Source organism: Oncorhynchus keta, chromosome 1 (assembly GCF_023373465.1).
Source record: "Oncorhynchus keta strain PuntledgeMale-10-30-2019 chromosome 1, Oket_V2, whole genome shotgun sequence".
Lineage (NCBI taxonomy): Eukaryota > Metazoa > Chordata > Actinopteri > Salmoniformes > Salmonidae > Oncorhynchus > Oncorhynchus keta.
Window position 1 is genome coordinate 80309111 of NC_068421.1, and position 24266 is coordinate 80333376.

Below are 24266 nucleotides of genomic sequence, written 5' to 3' on the forward strand. Positions count from 1 at the left end.
TGGTGTCAGTCCCATAACAAATGCTTTTCCAACGGTCTTGAAGGAGTTCCCACAAACGCTGGGCACTTGTTGGCTGCTTTTCCTTCACTCTGTGGTCCGACTTATCCCAAACCATCTCAATTTGGTTGAGGTCAGGGGATTTTGGAGGCCAGGTCATCTGATGCAGCACTCCATCAAATCAAATCAAATCAAATCGAATTTTATTTATATAGCCCTTCGTACATCAGCTGATATCTCAAAGTGCTGTACAGAAACCCAGCCTAAAACCCCAAACAGCAAGCAATGCAGGTGTAGAAGCACGGTGGCTACGAAAAACTCCCTAGAAAGGCCAAAACCTAGGAAGAAACCTAGAGAGGAACCAGGCTATGTGGGGTGGCCAGTCCTCTTCTGGCTGTGCCGGGTGGAGATTATAACAGAACATGGCCAAGATGTTCAAATGTTCATAGATGACCAGCATGGTTGAATAATAACAAGGCAGAACAGTTGAAACTGGAGCAGCAACACAGTCAGGTGGACTGGGGACAGCAAGGAGTCATCATGTCAGGTCGTCCTGGGGCACGGTCCTTGGGCACAGGTCCTCCGAGAGAGAGAAAAGAAAGAGAGAATTAGAGAGAGCATATGTGGGGTGGCCAGTCCTCTTCTGGCTGTGCCGGGTGGAGATTATAACAGAACATGGCCAAGATGTTCAAATGTTCATAAATGACCAGCATGGTCAAATAATAGTAAGGCAGAACAGTTGAAACTGGAGCAGCAGCATGGCCAGGTGGACTGGGGACAGCAAGGAGTCATCATGTCAGGTAGTCCTGGGGCATGGTCCTAGGGCTCAGGTCAGCTGAAACTGGAGCAGCAGCATGGCCAGGTGGACTGGGGACAGCAAGGAGCCATCATGTCAGGTAGTCCTGGGGCATGGTCCTAGGGCTCAGGTCCTCCGAGAGAGAGAAAGAAAGAAGGAGAGAATTAGAGAACGCACACTTAGATTCACACAGGACACATAGGACAGGAGAAGTACTCCAGATATAACAAACTGACCCTAGCCCCCCGACACAAACTACTGCAGTATAAATACTGGAGGCTGAGACAGGAGGGGTCAGGAGACACTGTGGCCCCATCTGAGGACACCCCCGGACAGGGCCAAACAGGAAGGATATAACCCCACCCACTTTGCCAAAGCACAGCCCCCACACCACTAGAGGGATATCTTCAACCACCAACTTACCATCCTGACACTCTCCTTCTTGGTAAAATAGCCCTTACACAGCCTGGAGGTGTGTTGGGTCATTGTCCTGTTGAAGAACAAATGATAGTCCCACTAAGCCCAACCAGATGGGATGGCGTATCGCTGAAGAATGCTGTGGTAGCCATGCTGGTTAAGTAAATAAATCACAGACAGCATCACCAGCAAAGCACCCCCACACCATAACACCTCCTGCTCCATGCTTTACGGTGGGAAATACACGTGGAGATCATCCGTTCACCCTCACCGCGTCTCACAAAGACACAGCGGTTGGAACCAAAAGTCTCCAATTTGGACTCCAGACCAAAGGACAAATTTCCAACAGTATAATGTCAATTGCTCGTGTTTCTTGGCCCAAGCAAGTCTCTTCTGCTTATTTGTGTCCTTTAGTAGGGATTTCTTTGCAGCAATTCGACCATGAGAGCCTGATTTACAGTGTCCTCTGAAGATTTAATGTTGAGATGTGTCTGTTACTTGAACTCTGTGAAGCATTTATTTGGGCTGCAATTTCTGAGGCTGGTAATTCTAATGAACTTAACCTCTGCAGCAGAAGTAACTCTGGGTCTTCCTTTCCTGTGGCGGTCCTCATGAGGGCCAGTTTCATCATAGCGCTTGATGGTTTTTGCGACTGCAAAGTTCTTGAAATGTTACGTAGTGACTGATCTTCATGTCTTAAAGTAATGATGGACTGTTGTTTCTCTTTGCTTATTTGAGCTGTTCTTGCCATAATATGGACTTGATCTTTTACCAAATAGGGCAATTTTCTGTGCACCCCCCTACCTTGTCACAACATAAATGATTGGCTCAAACGCATTAAGAAGGAAAGAAATTCCACAGCTTGTCTTTTAAGAAGGCACATCTGCACATCTTGAAATGCATTCCAGGTGACTACCTAATGGAGCTCTTTGAGAGAATGCCAAGAGTGTGCAAAGCTGTCATCAAGGCAAAAGGTGGCTATGAAGAATCTCAAATATACTGTATTTAGATTTGTTTAAAAACCTTTTAAGGTTACATATTTTTTTTCAATTTTCACCTAAAATGACATACCCAAATCTAATTTGCCTGTAGGTCAGGCCCTGAAGCAAGGATATGCTTTGTCATTATGTGTTATTGTGTGTAGATTGCTGAGATTTTTATTTATTTAATCATTTTCAGAAGAAGGCTGTAACGTAACAAAATGTGTGACAAAGTCAAGGGGTCTGAAACCTTTCCGAAGGCACTGTATATATACTGTACAAAAATATAAATGCAACATGTAAAGTGCTGGTCCCATGCTTCATGAGCTGAAATAAAAGATCCCAGAAATTTTCCATATGATCAGAAAGCTTATTTCTCACCCAAAAATGACATCCCTGTTATTGAGCATTTCTCCTTTGCCAAGATAATCCATCCACCTGACAGGTGTAGTATATCAAGAAGCTGATTAAACAGCATGATCATTACACAGCTGCTCCTTGTGCTGGGGACAATAAAAAACCACTCTAAAACATGCCGTTTTTTCACACAACACAATGCCACATACAGTGGGGAGAACAAGTATTTGATACACTGCCAATTTTGCAGGTTTTCCTACCTACAAAGCGTGTAGAGGTCTGTAATATTTTAATATAGGTACACTTCAACTGTGAGAGACAGAAATCCAGAAAATCACATTGTATGATTTTTAGTAATTAATTAGCATTTTATTGCATGAAATAAGTATTTGATCACCTACCAACCAGTAAGAATTCCGGCTCGCACAGACCTGTTAGTTTTTCTTTAAGAAGCCCTCCTCTTCTCCACTCATTACCTGTATTAACTGCACCTGTTTGAACTCGTTACCTGTATAAAAGACACCTGTCCACACACTCAATCAAACAGACTCCAACCACTCCACAATGACCAAGACCAGAGAGCTGTGTAAGGACATCAGGGATAAAATTGTAGACCTGCACAAGGCTGGGATGGGCTACAGGACAATAGGCAAGCAGCTTGGTGTAAAGGCAACAACTGTTGGCACAATTATTAGAAAATGGAAGAAGTTCAAGATAACGGTCAATCACCCTCGGTCTGGGGCTCCATGAAAGATCTCACCTCGTGGGGCATCAATGATCATGAGGAAGGTGAGGGATCAGCCCAGAACTACACGGCAGGACCTGGTCAATGACCTGAAGAGAGCTGGGACCACAGTCTCAAAGAAAACCATTAGTAACACACTACGCCGTCATTAATTAAAATCCTGCACCGCACGCAATGTCCCCCTGCTCAAGCCAGCGCATGTCCCGTCTGAAGTTTGCCAATGACCATCTGGATGATCCAGAGGAGGAATGGCAGAAGGTCATGTGGTCTGATGAGACAAAAATAGAGATTTTTGGTCTAAACTCTACTCGCCGTGTTTGGAGGAAGAAGAAGGATGAGTACAACCCCTAGAACACCATCCCAACCGTGAAGCATGGAGGTGGAAACATCATTCTTTGGGGATGCTTTTCTGCAATGGGGACAGGACGACTGCACCGTATTGAGGGGAGGATGGATGGGGCCATGTATCGCGAGATCTTGGTCAACAACCTCCTTCCCTTCGTAAGAGCATTGAAGATGGGTCGTGGCTGGGTCTTCCAGCATGACAATGACCCGAAACACACAGCCAGGGCAACTAAGGAGTGGCTCCGTAAGAAGTATCTCAAGGTCCTGGAGTGTCCTAGCCAGTCTCCAGACCTGAACCCAATAGAACATCTTTGGAGGGAGCTGAAAGTCCGTATATCCCAGCGACAGCCCTGAAACCTGAAGGATCTGGAGAAGGTCTGTATGGAGGAGTGGGCCAAAATCCCTGCTGCAGTGTGTGCAAACCTGGTCAAGAACTACAGGAAACGTATGATCTCTGTAATTCTAAACAAAGGTTTCTGTACCAAATATTAAGTTCTGCTTTTCTGATGTATCAAATACTTATGTCATGCAATAAAATGCAAATGAATTACTTGAAAATCATACAATGTGATTTTCTGGATTTTTGTTTTAGATTCCATCTCTCACAGTTGAAGTGTACCTATGATAACAATTATAGACCTCTACATGCTTTGTAAGTAGGACAACCTGCAAAATCGGCAGTGTATCAAAAACTTGTTCTCCCCACTGTATGTCTCAAGTTCTGAGGGAGCGTGCAACTGGCATGCTGACTGCAGGAATGTCCACCAGACTGTTGCCAGTTAATTTAATGGTAATTCCTCTACCATAAGCCGTCTCCAACTTAATTTTAGAGAATTTGGCAGTACGTCCAACCAGCCTCTCAACCGCAGACCACGTGTAACCACGCCAGCCCAGGACCTCCATATCCATCTTCTTCATCTGAGACCAGCCACCTGGACAGCTGATAAAACCTAGGAGTATTTATGTTTGTAATGAAGCCTTTTTGTTTGGGGAAAATTCCTTCTGATTGTCTGGGCCTGGCTTCCCAATGGGTGGGCCTATGCCCTCCCAGGCCCACCCATGGCTGCTCCCCTGCCCAGTCATGTGAAATCAATAGATTCGGGCTTAGTGAATTTATTCCAATTAACTGATTTCCTTAAATGAACTGTAACTCAGTAAAATCTTTGAAATTGTAACATGTTGCATTTATATTTTTGTTCATTATAGTTTATACTGTCCACTGTCAAACAAAATGTACAGTTGGCTTTGCAAACTATATCTGCTGGTGCCATTTATAGGCATCATTTTAATGTACAGTATATTTTATTTACGCCAAAAGCATGTGTATGTGTTATTTACACAAAGCTTGCTTTCATATTTTTTTTAAAGCCTTTAAAGGTAGTGGCATGGGATTAGTGTGGTGTGTGAAGAATACAATACTTTAACTTGTATGCAATACAAATCACATTGTTGTGGCAGCACCTCCTTTAAGAGTATGAATTAGGCTGTTTGAGAAGGTTAGAATACTAAGCAACCTGCATACACATTGTTTAAGGTACAATATACCAACATTACTGCTGTAGTAGGTCAAAGCTGTTTGCTGGAAAATCTTGGTAGAGTGGGCATTGTTTTTAGTAGAATTTCTAGAATGTATTGTTTCCTGAATTCCGTTAGGTTGAATATCCTGCATTATTTTATAAGATGCATAATAGAATGAGTCTCTGGTGACCTCTAACGGTGAGTGCACACAGTTCAATGCCCAAATCAGTTCACAGCACCTCATCTTTGCATGAAACTACTGAGACCATGGTCCTCATTAATTACATTAAATCTTTAAAAACATATATAGTGTAAGGAGCAGCAAGACATGTTTATCTGAAAATATCTGATGTTGTGTACAGACCGGGTGTAGAAGAGACGCCGAACAAGCATGATACTTCAACACCACTAGAGAGCAGTGTGTTATTACAGTAATATCCTGGAGTTCAATCAACCATCTCCATCTCTCAGGCATGCCTAAAGAACTCTGGGTTGTATGAACTCTGGGTTGTTATGTTAGTAGGTCACACCTAGTTACATGGGCAAGCATGAACACACACAACTGTGGTTACCATGACATTACCTTGGAAGCAGAGAGAGGGAGCAGGTTACAGAGAAACTACTAGCAAACTCATTCCTATGTTAAATTTCTGTGTGCTTTTTTGAGTCAATGTCATTTGCAGTAAGATGAGCAAATTACTGCACTCTTCTATATTGGAATGGCTGGACATTAAGACTATTTAGATTTTCCTCTGTGTTTTTTTGGTACTTGTCGACCTCCTGAAAAACAAAACTCCAAAGAATTTTCCTCCTGGACCTTGGTCATAGTCTTCGTTGGCAACATGTTTCAGTTTGATCCTGATAAGATACCCCTTCAGTTGGAAGAGGTGGGTTTACTAAATGCTAGCTCGAGTGCCAGTCTGTTAGTACTATCATCCAAACTCCTTGTCACACATTGTCATGACAAAAAATAGTTTGGCTTGTCAATGAGCAATGGTGTTGGTAAGAGCATAATCAGATCTGGGACCAGGCTAACTCAATGCTCTTTTTGAGTAAACAATGTGACAAACTGTTTTACTTATCATTATTCTTGTAGTGTGCAAAAGAATACGGAAAGATTTTCAGCCTTTGAATTCCTTCGGCAAACCATGGGCCAAAGTGGGTTGTCCTGAGTGGATAAGAGATGGTGAAAGAGGCCTTGGTCAACAATGGTGACAGTTTCGAGGATCAGCCCTCCCTTCCCTTATTTTAGACTGCCAATACTGCATACTATGATGATTCAATTGTGGTGTTAACAAAATTGCTGTTCTGTTATCCCCGGTCTACTCATACCAAAGGCAAAACATTTGACCTGGTGCCTATTTTAATATATAATAATAATATAATAATATGATATGCTTACAGTTCAAATGTTATTGTCCCCACAAGGAAATTTGTATACTTTTCAAAACAGATTTGAGTATACACTACACAGACATTGTTATTGTGAAGTTGACACTCGAGAAAAAGACACTACAGCGATAAATAATGTATTGATTTATATGGTGACAGATTCAGTTGAGATCAGGAGTCCTCGCACCAATAAATATTTTTGGGACAAAACTGTATACGCTATGGTTCTTACCCAGAAAAATGATTTCAGACTGAAGTTCAGTGTAAGGATATGGCTCACACACAAAAAAAATGATGTTTGTGGTGAGCCATGTTGCTTTTGTCCCATGCAGAAAAACCCTTCAACCCCCAGATGCTGATTAACAACAATGTCTCCAATGTTATCTGCTGTCTTGTGTTTGGTGACCGCTTTGAATACAGCAACAACCAATTTCAAACCCTCATGAAGACTATCAATGAGATGATGTATTTGGAAGGAGGCATTTGGGCTGAAGTAAGTCTCTCTCTCTCCTTTTTTGTTTCATTAATTCTTATTATATTATATTTAGAATAATCATTAAATATGACTGAACTAGACAGGCGTTCATATTAGAGTTGACCCTAGAAGAGGACTGGCAACCCCTCTGAGCTGGGTTCCTCTCTAAGTTTCTTTATAGATTCCTTCTTTCTAGAGTTTTTCCTGGCAACTGTGTTTCTGCTTCTGAGTTGATTGCTCTTTGGGGTTAAGGCTGGATATCTGTAAAGCAATTTGTCACAACAGCTGATATAAAAAAGAAACATGGATCACCACAGATAACACTGCTACTCCTACTGCTCTCTCTTCGTCCGCCCACGTGTTCTCGCACACCCCGAGAGCTTCTGGTCAGCGGGGTGGTGGCACCGGGATCCTCATCTCTCCCAAGTGGTCATTCTCTCTTTCTCCCCTTACCCATCTGTCTATCGCCTCCTTTGAATTTCATGCTGTCACAGTTACCAGCCCTTTCAAGCTTAACATCCTTATCATTTATCGCCCTCCAGGTCCCCTCGGAGAGTTCATCAATGAGCTTGATGCCTTGATAAGCTCCTTTCCTGAGGACGGCTCACCTCTCACAGTTCTGGGCGACTTTAACCTCCCCACGTCTACCTTTGACTCATTCCTCTCTGCCTCCTTCTTTCCACTCCTCTCCTCTTTTGACCTCACCCTCTCACCTTCCCCCCTACTCACAAGGCAGGCAATACGCTCGACCTCATCTTTACTAGATGCTGTTCTTCCACTAACCTCATTGCAACTCCCCTCCAAGTCTCCGACCACTACCTTGTATCCTTTTCCCTCTCGCTCTCATCCAACACTTCCCACACTGCCCCTACTCGGATGGTATCTCGCCGTCCCAACCTTCGCTCTCTCTCCCCCGCTACTCTCTCCTCTTCCATCCTATCATCTCTTCCCTCTGCTCAAACCTTCTCCAACCTATCTCCTGATTCTGTCTCCTCAACCCTCCTCTCCTGCCTTTCTGCATCCTTTGACTCTCTATGTCCCCTATCCTCCAGGCCGGCTCGGTCCTCCCCTCCCGCTCCGTGGCTCGACGACTCATTGCGAGCTCACAGAACAAGGCTCCGGGCAGCCGAGCGGAAATGGAGGAAAACTCGCCTCCCTGCGGACCTGGCATCCTTTCACTCCCTCCTCTCTACATTTTCCTCCTCTGTCTCTGCTGCTAAAGCCACTTTCTACCACTCTAAATTCCAAGCATCTGCCTCTAACCCTAGGAAGCTCTTTGCCACCTTCTCCTCCCTCCTGAATCCTCCTCCCCCCCCCCTCCTCCCTCTCTGCAGATGACTTCGTCAACCATTTTGAAAAGAAGGTCGACGACATCCGATCCTCGTTTGCTAAGTCAAACGACACCGCTGGTTCTGCTCACACTGCCCTACCCTGTGCTCTGACCTCTTTCTCCCCTCTCTCTCAGATGAAATCTTGCGTCTTGTGACGGCTGGCCGCCCAACAACCTGCCCGCTTGACCCTATCCCCTCCTCTCTTCTCCAGACCATTTCCGGAGACCTTCTCCCTTACCTCACCTCGCTCATCAACTCATCCCTGACTGCTGGCTACGTCCGTTCCGTCTTCAAGAGAGCGAGAGTTGCACCCCTTCTGAAAAAACCTACACTCGATCCCTCCGATGTCATCAATTACAGACCAGTATCCCTTCTTTCTTTTCTCTCCAAAACTCTTGAACGTGCCGTCCTTGGCCAGCTCTCCCGCTATCTTCCTCAGAATGACCTTCTTGATCCAAATCAGTCAGGTTTCAAGACTAGTCATTCAACTGAGACTGCTCTTCTCTGTATCACGGAGGCGCTCCGCACTGCTAAAGCTAACTCTCTCTCCTCTGCTCTCATTCTTCTAGACCTATCGGCTGCCTTCGATACTGTGAACCATCAGATCCTCCTCTCCACCCTCTCCGAGTTGGGCATCTCCGGCGCGGCCCACGCTTGGATTGCGTCCTACCTGACAGGTCGCTCCTACCAGGTGGCGTGGCGAGAATCTGTCTCCTCACCACGCGCTCTCACCACTGGTGTCCCCAGGGCTCGGTTCTAGGCCCTCTCCTATTCTCGCTATACACCAAGTCACTTGGCTCTGTCATAACCTCACATGGTCTCTCCTATCATTGCTATGCAGACGACACACAATTAATCTTCTCCTTTCCCCCTTCTGATGACCAGGTGGCGAATCACATCTCTGCATGTCTGGCAGACATATCAGTGTGGATGACGGATCACCACCTCAAGCTGAACCTCGGCAAGACGGAGCTGCTCTTCCTCCCGGGGAAGGACTGCCCGTTCCATGATCTCGCCATCACGGTTGACATCTCCATTGTGTCCTCCTCCCAGAGCGCTAAGAACCTTGGCGTGATCCTGGACAACACCCTGTCGTTCTCAACTAACATCAAGGCGGTGGCCCGTTCCTGTAGGTTCATGCTCTACAACATCCGCAGAGTACGACCCTGCCTCACACAGGAAGCGGCGCAGGTCCTAATCCAGGCACTTGTCATCTCCCGTCTGGATTACTGCAACTCGCTGTTGGCTGGGCTCCCTGCCTGTGCCATTAAACCCCTACAACTCATCCAGAACGCTGCAGCCCGTCTGGTGTTCAACCTTCCCAAGTTCTCTCACGTCACCCTGCTCCTCCGCTCTCTCCACTGGCTTCCAGTTGAAGCTCGCATCCGCTACAAGACCATGGTGCTTGCCTACGGAGCTGTGAGGGGAACGGCACCTCAGTACCTCCAGGCTCTGATCAGGCCCTACACCCAAACAAGGGCACTGCGTTCATCCACCTCTGGCCTGCTCGCCTCCCTACCACTGAGGAAGTACAGTTCCCGCTCAGCCCAGTCAAAACTGTTCGCTGCTCTGGCCCCCAATGGTGGAACAAACTCCCCACGACGCCAGGACAGCGGAGTCAATCACCACCTTCCGGAGACACCTGAAACCCCACCTCTTTAAGGAATACCTAGGATAGGATAAAGTAATCCTTCTCACCCCCCTTAAAAGATTTAGATGCACTATTGTAAAGTGGCTGTTCCACTGGATGTCATAAGGTGAATGCACCAATTTGTAAGTCGCTCTGGATAAGAGCGTCTGCTAAATGACTTAAATGTAAAATGTAAATGTAAAAAGGGCTTTATAAATACATGGAATTGAGTGATTGATTGTCTGTCCTCAGATGTATAACATGATGCCGTGGGTCATGCATCGGGTTCCTGGTCCTCACAGAAGCATCTTCTCTGGCTGGGAGGAGGTCATCTCCTTCATCAAGATCAGGATTCAGGAGCACAAGCACAACGACCCCTCGTCCCCAAGAGACTTCATTGACTGCTTCCTCAACGAGAAAGAGAAGACGATGGGGATGATGATGATGATGATCGTGATGATGCTGAGGATGATGATGATGATGACTATCACTAATGTAGTGGTAAAAAAAAGTAGTCGGGTAAACACGGATGCCGTTCGCAGTGAATATAGTAATTCTCCCGATAATTGTATTTATTTTTTATAATTGTATTTTAGAGTTTAGAAAATACACAAATGTACATATACAAAGATAGACATTTATCATTTGACAAACATAGATCCAGTAAACTAAATATGACATTGGCAGGGACTTAATGCCCAACCTTCAACATAGACAAAAAAGACGAATAAAGACAAAAAACACCACACACACACACACACACACACACACACACACACACACACACACACACACACACACACACACACACACACACACACACACACACACACACACACAATCAACTAGCATGATGACTTTCTTTGCATTGTCTTTTTATCTTTTATCCCTGATGTAGCCAAGGTGCAGGTAGAGATGGATGCAGTTGTTGGGTAGTCAAGGCAGCCCTCCATGGAAGACAGGGACAGCACGCCCTACACAGATGTAGTCATCCATGAGACACAGAAGATGGGGAATATCATACCGCTCAATGTATACAGCAAGGCCACTAAAGACACTGAGGTTGGAGGGTACACCATCCCTAAGGTCAGTCATCTCAGGGACCACTTACTGCAACACTCAAGGATTTGTTCCTCATAACTCAAATGCAACTCAATGTATAGTATGTTGTGTTGTGTTCTGTTTGTACATTTAGAAGCCTTAAATGTGGTAGGGAGTAGGGCCAATAGGGACACAAACTGATAGGGTCATTTATCATAGGGACTTAAAAGTATAGGGTTTATTCATTATTATACGACAGCATTGTTGAAAACTAGTTTCTAGAATGGACCTTAAAATCAGATAACGGGACAGTTGGAAAAGATATCGGGACACCTTGCAATCATCACGCAATATGCACCTACACATGCAGAACATAGTTGCTACAAAGTTACAGAAAGTTAAACCAACAACTACAAAAACTGAAATTGGGTATATTGTAAATGCAGATGCAATGAGGAAAAAACATTGATTGATTTGTTTTTGCCGAGACATATTTTTGGGGGGGAGCATCTGATGGCCTAAAGTGGTAAATGTTGAACATGAATTTCTCCCACCCCCCAATCACTAAATCTGTCAAATCATTCCACATGTTTCTAATTAGACAAGCTGTTTTCAACAACTGATTTTCTTTTTTTTTTTTTTTTGGGGGGTTGTCATATTGGCAGGTTTGCTATCAACAAACTATTTAGCTAGCTTCTAGCCTAGTGTTTGATATGCAATCCTATCTCCTCGTAATTAACAGTCAGTGTTGATAAGTGTCCTGACGAGAAGGCACACTTTTCTAGCTACAGTGCCTTGAAAATGTATTCATCCCCCTTGGCGTTTTTTCCTACTTTGTGGTGTTACAACCTGTAATTTAAATGGATTTAAAAAATGGATTAAAAAATTACTTATTTTTAAAATTAAAAACGGAAAAGTGATCCGTGCATATGTATTCACCCCCATTCATATGAAGCCCCTAAATAAGATCTGGTGCAACCAATTACATTCAGAAGCCACATAATAAGTTAAATAAAGTCCACCTGTGTGCAATCTAAGTGTCACATGATCTGTCACATGATCTCAGTATATATACACCTGTTCTGAAAGGCCCCAGAGTCTGAAACACCACCAAGCAAGTTGCACCATGAAGACCAAGGAGATCTCCAAACAGGTCAGGGACGAAGTTGTGTAGAAGTACAGATCAGGGTTGGGTTATAAAAAAATATCAGAAACTTTGAACATCCCACGGAGCATCATTAAATCCATTATTCAAAAATTGAAAGAATATAGCACCACAACAAACCTGCCAAGAGAGGTCCGCCCACCAAAACTCACAGACCAGGCCAGGAGGGCATTAATCAGAGAGGGAACAAAGAGACCAAAGATAACCCTGAAGGAGCTGCAAGGACCACAGCGAAGATTGGAGTATCTGTCCATAGGACCACCTTAAGCTGTACTGTCCCCAGAGCTGGGCTGTACGGAAGAGTGGCCAAAAAAAGCCATTGCTTAAAGAAAAAAATAAGCAAACATGTTTGGGGTTTGCTAAAAGGCATGTGCGAGACTCCCCAAACATATGGAAGAAGGAACTCTGTTCAGATGAGACTAAAATTGAGCTTTTTGGCCATCAAGGATAATGCTATGTCTGGCTGAAACCCAACACCTCTCATCTCCCTGAGAACACCATCCGCAGCATCATGCTGTGGGGAGGTCTTTCATCGGCAGGGTCTGGGAAACTGGTCAGAATTGAATGAATGATGGATGGCGCTAAATACAGAGAAATTCTTGAGGGAAACCTGTTTCAGTCTTCCAGAGATTTGAGACTGGGATGGAGGTTCACCTTCCAGCAGGACAATGACCCTAAGCATACTGCTAAAGCAACACTTGAGTGGTTTAAGGGGAAATATTTTAACGTCTTGGAATGGCCTAGTCAAAGCCCAGACCTCAATCCAATTGAGAATCTGTGGTATGACTTAAAGATGGCTGTACACCAGCAGAACCCATCCAACTTGAAGGAGCAAGAGCAGTTTGTCTTGAAGAACGGGCAAAAATCCCAGTGGCTGGATGTGCCAAGCTTATAGAGACATACCCCAAGAGACTTGAAGCTGTAATTGCTGCAAAAGGTGGCTCTACAAAGTATCGACTTTGGGCGGGGTGTATAGATATGCACGCTCAAGTTCTGTTTTTTTGTCTTATTTCTTGTTTGTTTCACAGTAAAAAAGAAATTGCATCTACAAAGTGGTAGGCATGTTGTGTAAATCAATTGATACAAACCCTCCAGAAACCTATTTTAAATCCAGGTTGTAAGGCAACAAAATTTGAAAAAATGCCAAGGAGGGTGAATACTTTCGCAAGCCACTGCATGCCAGGCAAAATCGGCATTATCAGCTCATTGTTATGGATGTATCCAAATTAATGTCAATAGAAAATGGCTACTGTGTTCTTATTTTTGCTGCAGAGATTGTGACTGTGTTATCTGTAGCTAGCTAGAAAATAACATTTCCAGTGAGCATGGCAATGGAACATAAAGAACAAACAACTGGGTTGCATCCATAAATATAGAACTAATCGAATGAACGACTGGATCGCGGGTCTATGGCAAACCAAAAGTTGAGAAAGTATGAATTTGCTTATATAAAGGAAACTATCAACGGAAATGTGCTTAGTCTTGTTTTCTTTAGAAACTGTGGTATAAGCAGGATAAACAGCTTAAACAAACGCAACGCAAAAAACGTTGCTTTTATTTTGACTGCAGAGTTTGTGTGTCACGTGCTGACCTTAATTCTTTTGTTATGTTTTAGTTTTAGTATGGTCAGGGAGTGAGTTGGGTGGGTTGTCTATGTTCCGTTTTCTATGTTGTGTTTTGCGTTTGGCCTGGTATGATTCTCAGAGGCAGGTGTCGTTAGTTGTCTCTGAGAATCATACTTAGGTACCCCTTTCCCACTTGTGTTTGGTGGGTGATTATTTTCTGTTATGTGTTTGTCACCTTTCAGAACCGTTTTGTTTCTCCTTTGTTATTTTGTTTATTGTTCTCAGTTTAATAAATATATGATGAACACTTACTGAAAGATTAGTGGAATCTGTGTGGGTAGCTGGACATGTAGGATGACTGACAGTGAAGGTGAACACGTGTCAGGTGACAGAGGAATGGATGAGACTGAGGCAGGAATTCCTTTAACCATAAAGTGGTATATTTACTGAGTAGTCTGTGCTGCATCACAAAGGAAACAAATAACATGTATCCAATCAAATTCATAATCAAAGATCAAATCATATCATTCATTATTAACATAATTTAGGGAATTCAACAGTCCAGTTCATTAAGAAGTCAATAGTAATCATCCGTGAGTCATTTAGGCTCGTAACTATTTATCATAAATCATGAAAGAATACAAACAGGGAATGGTTATACAATCTATTATCCCCATTATCAAAGTCAATCAGTTAGCAAACAATGACGTTTCTCATTTCACTCTTTCAATTGTCTTCATGTGTACATAGAATTAATTTCAATACACATGAACCATATCGATTGCATAATTGGCCTATGAGGATCCGTAGGGCCGTGATCATTGACAATTCACATTACACAATGTTGAAGCGTGCGCTCCAGGCCGCGCTCCGCGGTAATAACTATTAACAGTAACTGAATGGCCCACTCTCCCGATCGCCACAGATAATTCAGATGAAAGGTAAGAGTCGGTGGATTTACGTGGATTCATGGACGCACAGAACTTCTGGATCAGATGGAGTTAAGGAAGAGAAAGCAGCTAGATCAGGCGATGGCAATTTCCTCTTTTTATGGAGTTGAGATCTGTCGGACATTTCCACCTGACCTAATTAAAGCGCCCCTGGCCCAGCTGAGTAAATGGCAATGAATTAAAGGATTATTCCACCAACTCCATGGGCCTTTTCTATACTTACCACGCTGCGCTTTGGTCCTCCGATCCTTCCTACTCCTCCTCGTCAGAGGAGGAAGAAGACCGTCACATTGTGACAATGTAGCCATAACCACTGAGGATGGCAAAGGAAAAATCTATTTGATTTATTCGGATCCCCATTAGCCAACGCCAATGGCAAGAGTTAGTCTTACTGGGGTCCAACACATAACGAAAAATATGTTACAAACCGAAGACTTTACTATTTACATCCATTTAAAAACATGAACATGTAGTGTGTGTGTGTGTGTGTGTGTGTGTGTGTGTGTGTGTGTGTGTGTGTGTGTGTGTGTGTGTGTGTGTGTGTGTGTGTGTGTGTGTGTGTGTGTGTGTGTGTGTGTGCGCATCTATCAGTTACACATAAATGTCAGTGCATGCACACAACAAGTAGGTCACATGGGGGAGAGGCGTTGTGCAGTGAGGTGTTGCTTTATTTGCTTTTTAAACCAGTTTTGCTGTTCACTTGCGCTACATAAAATGGCAGGGACTTCCATGCACTCTTGGCTCAACATAATACTGTACTTTTCCTTGAATTTAATCTGGACCTGGGGACTGTGAAATGTCCCATGGGGGCATGTCTGGTGGGATAAGTGTGTGTGTGTCAGTGCTGTGTGTAAGTTGACTATGCAAACTATTTTGAATTTCAAACACATGAATGTTTCTTATAAAACCAAGAAGTGATGTATTCAGTCTTTCCTCAACTCTTAGCCAAGAGAGACTGGCATGAATAATATTAACATTAGCATTCTCATTACATTGACGAGCAAGACGTGCAGCTTAACTAGATATTTCTTTGCAGCACTTGACCCTATGACTGGACAATAATCAAGATAAGATAAAACTAGAGTCTGCAGGACTTACTTTGTGGAATGTAGTGTCAAAAAAGCAGAGCATCTCTTTATTACGGACAGACTACTCCCCATCTTTACAACCATTGAATCTAGATTTTTCAACATGACAGTTTACAATCTAAGGTAATCCCAAGTAATTTAGTCTCCTCAACTTGTTCAACAGCCACACCACTCATTACCAGATTCAGCTGAGTTGTAGAACTTAAACCATGATTTGTACCAAATACAATCCTCTTAGTTTTACATATGTTCAGGACCAGTTTATTACTGGCCACCCATTCCAAAACAGACTGCAACTCTTTGTTAAGGATTTCAGTGACTACATTAGCTGCGGTTGCTGATGTGAATATGATTGAATCATCAGCATACATGGACACACATGCTTTCTTTAAAACCAGTGGCAGGTCATTGGTAAAAATAGAAAAGAGTAGAGCGCCTAGAGAACTGCCTTGTGGTGCACCACACTTTACATGTTTGACATTAGAGTAGCTTCCATTAAAGAAACATCTCTGAGTTACACTACCGTTCAAAAGTTTGGGGTCACTTAGAAATGTCCTTGTTTCTGAAAGAAAAGCACATTTTTGTCCATTAAAATAACATCAAATTGATCAGAAATACAGTGTCGACATCGTTAATGTTGTAAATGACTATTGTAGCTGGGAAGGGCAGATTTTTTTATGGAATATCTACATAGGCGTACAGAGGCGCATTATCAGCAACCATCACTCCTATGTTCCAATGGAACGTTGTGTTAGCTAATCCAAGGCTCAAAATGGCCAGAAACAAATAACTTTCTTCTGAAACTCGTCAGTCTGTTCTTGTTCTGAGAAATGAAGGCAATTCCATGCGAGAAGAGAGTAGTACACAGCGTTGTACGAGATCTTCAGCTTCTTGGCAAATTCACACCTTAATTTCAAACATACATTTCTCAGAACAAGAATGATGCTCCAGATTCTCAACTAGTCTAAAGAAGGCCAATTTATTGCTTATTTAATCAGGACATCAGTCTTCAGCTGTGCTAACATAATTGCAAAAGGGTTTTATAATAGTGTTAGTGTTATTTAAGTGTTATTTCATAGTTTTGATGTCTTCACTATTATTCTACAATGTAGAAAATAGTAAAAATAAAGAAAAAACAATTGAATGAGTAGGTGTACTAAAGCTTTTGACCGGTGGCGTATGTCTTCTCAACAACAGATTATGGTCAATAATATCAAAGGCTGCACTGAAATCTATTAGTACAGCTCCCACAATCTTCTTATTATCAATGTATTTCAACCAATCATCAGTCATTTCTGTCAGTGCCGTACATGTTGAGTACCCTTTTCTATAAGCATGCTGAAAGTCTGTTGTTAATTTGTTTACAGTGAAATATCATTGTACAGTATTTGATCAAATGTTTTTTTTTTCAACAGTTTGCTATGAGCTGGCAGCAATCTGATAGGTCTGCTGTTAGAACCGGTAAAGGCCGCTTTACCTCTCTTGGGTAACGGAATGACTCTGGCTTCCCTCCAGGCCGGAGGAAAAATACTTTCCTCTGGGCTCAGATTAAAGATACTGTATGACATATCGGAGTGGCTATAGAGTCAGCTACCATCCTCAGTAGCTCTCCATCTAAGTTGTCAATGCCAGGAGGGTTCTAATTATTGATTAATAATAATCATTTCCCCACCTCTCCCACACTATAACTTTACAAAATTCAAACTTACAATGATTTTCTTTCCTATTTGTATTTATTTTTCTGCATGAGTAGGATGGCTCACTGTTTATTGATGGCATTTCCTGACTAAGTTTGCCAATGAAGTAATCATAAAAATAACTGGCAGAATCAAATGGTTTTGTGATTGTTACAGTTTTCTTGCGATGAAGGAGAGGAGGACCAAAAAGTGGTAATTTTGATACATGTTTAATAAACACAAACAATACAAAACAAGAAACGTGAAACCATAAACAGCCTATCTGGTGCAAACAAACACAGAGACAGGAACAATCACCCACTAAACGCTCAAAGAATATGGCTGCCTAAATATGGTTCCCGACGATAAACAACGATAAACACCTGCCTCTAATTGAGAACCACTTCAGGCAACCATAGACTTTTCTAGACAACCCCACTATACCACAATCCTAATACCTACAAAACCCCAAGACAAAACAAACCACATAATTAACCCATGTCACACCCTGGCCTGACCAAAATAATAAAGAAAACACAAAATACTAAGACCAGGGCGTGACAGTGATTAATAAGCCATCTGATTCGATGAAAGATGGAGTTGAATTTGTCTTTCTGCCCATAATTTAAAGTACTCCATTGTTTTTTTTATCTTCATAAAACAGATTCTTCTTCTTTTTGTTTGAGTTTAGTCACATCATTTCTCAACTTGCAGTAAGTCAGCCAGCCAGATGTGCAGTCAGACTTATTAGCCACTCATTTTGCCCCATTTCTTTCAACCATGCAGTTTTTCAATTCCTCATCAATCCATGGAGCCTTAACAGTTCTAACAGTCAGTTTCTTAACAGGGACATTTTTTTATCAATAACTGGAAGAAGCAATTTCATAAATTCATCAAGTGCAGCATCTGGATGCTCCTTATTAATCACATCACACCTGAGCTGTATTGCATGCAAAAAAAGTGACAAATGTTATTATTTTATACTAGTTAAATTTCTCAGAGAAAGAGATTTGGTTTAACAAGTAATATATTTGTTAAGATAGGTGTCAAAATGATTGGATCCCCAGTTTTCAATACTCCAGCACCCTTCCCTTGTGAGGATAACAACCCTGAGCCTTTTTCTGAAATGTTTTATGAGACATTGGAAGAGATCCTAAACCATTCCTCCATATAGAATCTTTCCAGATACTTGATATCCTTTGTCTGTGCTTATGGACTGCCCTTTTCAATTCAAACCACAGGTTTTCAACAGGGTTCAAGTTCGGAGACTGAGATGCCATTGCAAAATGTTGATTTTGTGGTCATCTAACCATTTCTTTGTGGATTTTGATGTGTGCTTGGGGTTATTGTATTGCTGGAAGATCTGCTTGTGGACAAGTGTCAATGTCATGGCAGAGGCAACCAGTTTTGTGGCTGAAATGTCCTGGAACTTGATAAGGTTCATGATGCCGTTGACAGATGCCATTGACCTTAACAAAGGCCACAGAACGAGTGGAAGCAAATTCGCAGGGTTTTATCCATATACTGTACCTTTGATGTGGAATTGTCCAATTCACTTCATTACATTTTTTGGCCCAGTATCGGGTTTCCTTTAGATGAGTCCTGTGACACTTGTGGGGATCATAGAGAAAAACACCATCACGTTTGTGAGAGTCTCATCTTTCCATAGATGGGTCAAATTAGTTTTTCCCCATTTCTTTCAACCATACAGTTTTTCAAAATATGGAGCCTTAACAGTTCTAACAGTCAGTTTCAGTGTGATGCATGTTGGTGCATGTTTATCAATCAGTGGAAGAAGCAATATCATAAATTAATAAAGTGCAGCATCAGGACTTTCCTTATTAATCACATCAGAACAACAAATATTTTTAACATCATCCACATAAGACTCACAGCAAAATATTTTCTATGATTTCTTATACGGTTCTTTCGGTCCAGCTTTTGGGACTTTGGCTTTTCTGAATATAGCCACTATATTGTGATCACTGCATCCAATGGGTACGGATACAGCTTTAGAACAAAGTTCTACAGTATTAGTAAAAATGTGATCAATACATGTGGATGATGTTGTTCCTGCAGTGTTTGTAAACATCCTGGTAGGTTGATTAATAACCTGAACCAGATTACAGGCACTGCTTACAGTGAGAAGCTTCCTCTTGAGTGGACAGCCTGATGAAAACCAGTCAATATTCAGATCCCAACTAAAGTAGACCTCTCTGTTTACATCACATACACTAGCAAGCATTTTACAAATATTATTTAGATCCTGACTGATAGCTCTTGGTGGCCTATAGCAAAACCCCAAAAGAAAAGGCTTTATATGTGTGAGGTGAACCTGCAACCACAACACTTCAATAACATTTGACATAAGATCTTCTCTGAACATTACAGGGATATGGCTCTGACTATATACAGCAACACCTCCCCATAAGAACAACCGACTGTGTAGAGTCTGTAAATATCAAACTAATTGAACAAACAACTGGTCGTGTCTCTAGCAACCAACAGATGAGAATGTATGAATTTGATTATACAAATATCAATATCAACAAAAATAAAGTATTTCTACCAGTAAATGTGTGCTTTCATATTTTTTTATTTAGCAAATGTGGTATTACAGGGATAAATACCTCTGTTCTGTGCATTGCCTTGGAAAAATGAACTCATCTGGGTCATCCATGATTTCCAAGGTAATGTACAGAACATCAGCATGAATCAATCCCTTACTTATCCACCTCATTTTCAAACGCTTTGAAAACATGGAAGCCAAACGTGGAAACTATGAATACAATTTACTCCACGCTGGTGCATTGTCATAGAAATCCCCGCATTGGCATGTTTCTGTCAGCTAATACATCATGACAAAATACACCATATTACTGTCCTGCTAATGTGCCTGGCTGGACCTTGTAGGCTAAACTGCTGAGAAAACCCCCATAACTGATCCAAATGGTTGCCCAATTAGGCAACCTAGATGCACTTATTTCGAAATGAATATATGTTCAAAACACCAGGCTTTTACGCTTCAATTGACATACGCAATTCACTGCAGTTTACTGCCTAGGCTAGCCCTTACAAAAAAAGATTGCCGTTTTCAAACTGCAGCAACTGCCGTCGACTGTGGTATTATGGACGCAGTAACTTTGCAGCATAGTGCAGTTATACTCTGCACATTTTTCCATAAGGGAGAGTTTTGCACTCACTTAAAAAAAACACATTCTTAATTGCATTGTGTTGTTGTAGCCTAGGCAGAACTCATTTCTTGTCCCTAAAAAACGGAAACAATATGGATTAGGCCTACGTTTTTAGACAAGAAAATTATTTTACAATGGGCTACAACAACATAGTGCAATGAGGAGTGAGTTATTGTTGTCAAGAGAATACGCAAGTATTGTCCATGGGCTGTACACTTCAGTGATGCAGGCTAATTTGAATAACCACTCACATGTCCTGTTTTGTTTCATTCCGAAATAACTGCATGCCAACAGCCTAGGCCTGATTATGCAACCATTTGGACCCGTTTAGGTCTCTTCTAGACCGATTAGAAGGTCCAGAAAGTTACATTATAATAATAATAATATAATATATGCCATTTAGCAGACGCTTTTATCCAAAGCGACTTACAGTCATGTGTGCATACATTCTACGTATGGGTGGTCCCGGGAATCGAACCCACTACCCTTGCGTTACAAGCGCCATGCTCTACCAACTGAGCTACAGAAGGACAATCACATCACAGTATTAAGATACAGTAGGCCTACTATTGAAAATAGAGGTTTCACTTTTCCTACACTATTTCCCATTCAGCAAGCAAGAGCAAGCGTGCACCTCTCTTCCAATAGGCTATTAGCAAGCTAAAATGTGTAATTGCGCAACAGAGCCATGAAGACAGACATGTAGATGTAGCCTATATCCGAAATTAGAAGCGTATGCTAAGCATATTAGCCCATCATTCATAAACTCAGTGCTAGGCTTAATACTGGAGTAACTATATCCAGTCAATTTACACAACGGGGAAAAAGTTCACGGTTAATCAGATAACAAAACAGTAGGTACAGTAGCCTACACTATGTGTACCGCGGATGCTGCCCCGAGTGCGCTCCTTCACAGTCCCTGGTCATGCAACTCGAAAAGATCCATACTGTGGAGCTGTACGTGACTGGGGACCACTGAGCGCAGTCTGGAGAAACGCACCACAGATCTGCCATTTGATAATCTTATTATCTTATTTTTCTTTAACTTTGACAGGTAAATATTTAGCTTATAACCCTAATATTTAGCTAACGAATGGCCTAATATCTAGCTAATATTTAGCTTCTTACTTCGGCTACAGATCACTAGCCTCTCTCATCGGTTCCCTTGCGCAACAGGCTATAGGCTATGCAAGCCTCTCGGCTATAGGGCAATCCACTTCTCGTGAAATCCCAGGAAAACCTATAGGCTACAAAGCTAAATAACATTTATTTATACTAGGTCTACCAGTCTATCCGGGGAAAGAAGTTGGCTTGCTCTTGCTAAGGTTAAACAGGCCTACAGCATAGAAAATGCATGTTGCACTGATGCATTGCAAATAGTTGCACAGGACATACAGGGATGATCACAGTGAAATAGAAGACCCAAAATAACTGACAACCATTAGACCAATGGCAATCACTTGCAAACCATTTGAGCAATGAGGCCATGACATGCTGTAAAATATGTGCAGGCCAAACAGTGTTTGTTGTTGAATTGCTACATTTAAATACAAGATACTACAATATTTTTCATTAGACCTACATTTATATTGAAGTATTAATTGCAGTTGTCACTATGACAATGAACACATCCTGAAAGCACTGAATGGTTTGAATCAATATCTGTGTGTTAGAAACCTCATGAATGGTCTTGTGTTACCACATTATTCATAGGCAGAAGTAGGATGCATTCATCAGCTGATTGACAGGTGTAGGAATGTAGAACTGTAAAACAATAAACTATCAACTTTCCTCTAGTGTGGATGCTCAACAAAGTTTTATAGTTATGTAGCCTATATTTTATCATTACATGTATCATTAGGCAATAGTTATTGGCTTGGTGGATGACCTGGGCCTTAATGAACTCTACTACAACACAACTAACATTATTAGCACAACAGAACTAGCCTACTAAGTTAGTAGGTCTCGCTAACGTTAGCGAACATGAAACAAATAAAAAATAAAATTACACATATACACTTACACTTGTTGACATGACTTTATAAATTGACTCTTTCAAATAATTTACTCTGGCAAGTTTGCCACTGGAGTGCTATAGTTTAGCAAATCCATCCGTCCAATCCATCACTTCCGTTGTTTGACTGTGCCCATAACAACATTCGAAAAAGAGTTAGATACCACAGCGTTGCTGAATACTCGTTTCTGATTGGCTAAAAGGGCATTCTAGAATGGCCATTAAAACCAGATAACAAGACAGTTGGACAGTCGGGAAAGATATCAGGACAGTTGGAAAATATATCAGGACACTTTGAAATCATGACACAATATGCACCTAAACATACCAGTACATTTGTGCTTGAGTATTGTTTTCTTTTACAACTGTGGTTTAAGTTGGATAAACACATCTGTAATTTACATTACCTTGGAAAAATGAACATCGCAAATGGACTCAGGAGCGTTGCCCATCATTTCCTAGGCACTGTACAGAATGTCTGCGTTTATCCCTTACAATTTCAACTATACATAAAGCTTTGTTGCCATTACACTGTGTACTAGTTGTATCTAATAAATAATACAGTGAGTTGATGAGATGATGTCTGTTTTGTTGTCCCCTCAGAACACCATGGTGTCTGTCCAGTCTGTCCTGTTTGATGAGTCAGAGTAGAAGACCCTTCACACCTTCAACCCTGCACACTTCCTGGATTAGGAGGGTAAGTTCAGGAAGAAAGACGCATTCCTTCCATTCTCTTTAGGTAATACTGTGCTACATTTATCCTACCGTTCTCTTGATGTAATATGGTACTACATCTCTTCCATGTCATTTGACCCCAGATTGGTGCCAAATGATGCTGCCCTACAGGAAATAGCACATGTACAACTCATCCTCCTTACATAGTAATACTTGACTCGGTTTAACTGAAGTTGAATCATTGACTTGTCTCTATAGCTAGAGTATGTTAGTGCTAGCATAGTTACTGTTCTATACTTTACACTGAGAGTTAGAGAAGGTGTTCTGTGATTGATTCTCCCCTCATCTAAGAGGGTGTGTCCTGGGGAGCAGCTGGCTAAGATGGAACTTTTCCTGTTCTTCACCTCCCTGCTGCAGAGTTTCACCTTCTCCTCTCCCCCAGGGGTGGAACCCAGCCTGGACTTTAAGATGGGGTCTACACACAGTTCCCAAGCCCTACCAGCTGTGTGCAACACTTCGATGAGCATTTTGCAGGGGTGTCAAACTCAATTCCCGGAGGGCCAAGTGTCTGCAGGTTTTCTCTCCTCCCTAAAGAAATTGATTATTAATTGATTACTAGAAACTCCCTTCACCTGGTTGTCTGACACAAATTGAAAGGAAATAACGAAAACCAAAGTGTAATTCTTTCATCACGCCAAAAAACTGAAAGGGCTACAGATGGAGAAAACACACTTATGAAATGATAGTAGTACTAATACAATTATGTAATGACACTGCATATACCACTAATAGCCTACATATCAAGGTCTCAAACCATGTTTTGTAGTCCTAGCTTGAACTTGATGAAGAAGGGAAGATTAGATTGATAATGCAGTAGTGTGTTTTAGACTTTCAATGTAAATCATGTACAGGTCA

The 24266-nt window shown here is 42.0% G+C and overlaps 1 pseudogene; it reads left to right on the forward strand.

The window, feature by feature from the left end:
- Nucleotides 1-6338: 6338 nt before the first annotated feature.
- On the forward strand, nucleotides 6339-23874 carry LOC118384928 (cytochrome P450 2J1-like; annotated as a pseudogene).
- Nucleotides 23875-24266: the final 392 nt, after the last annotated feature.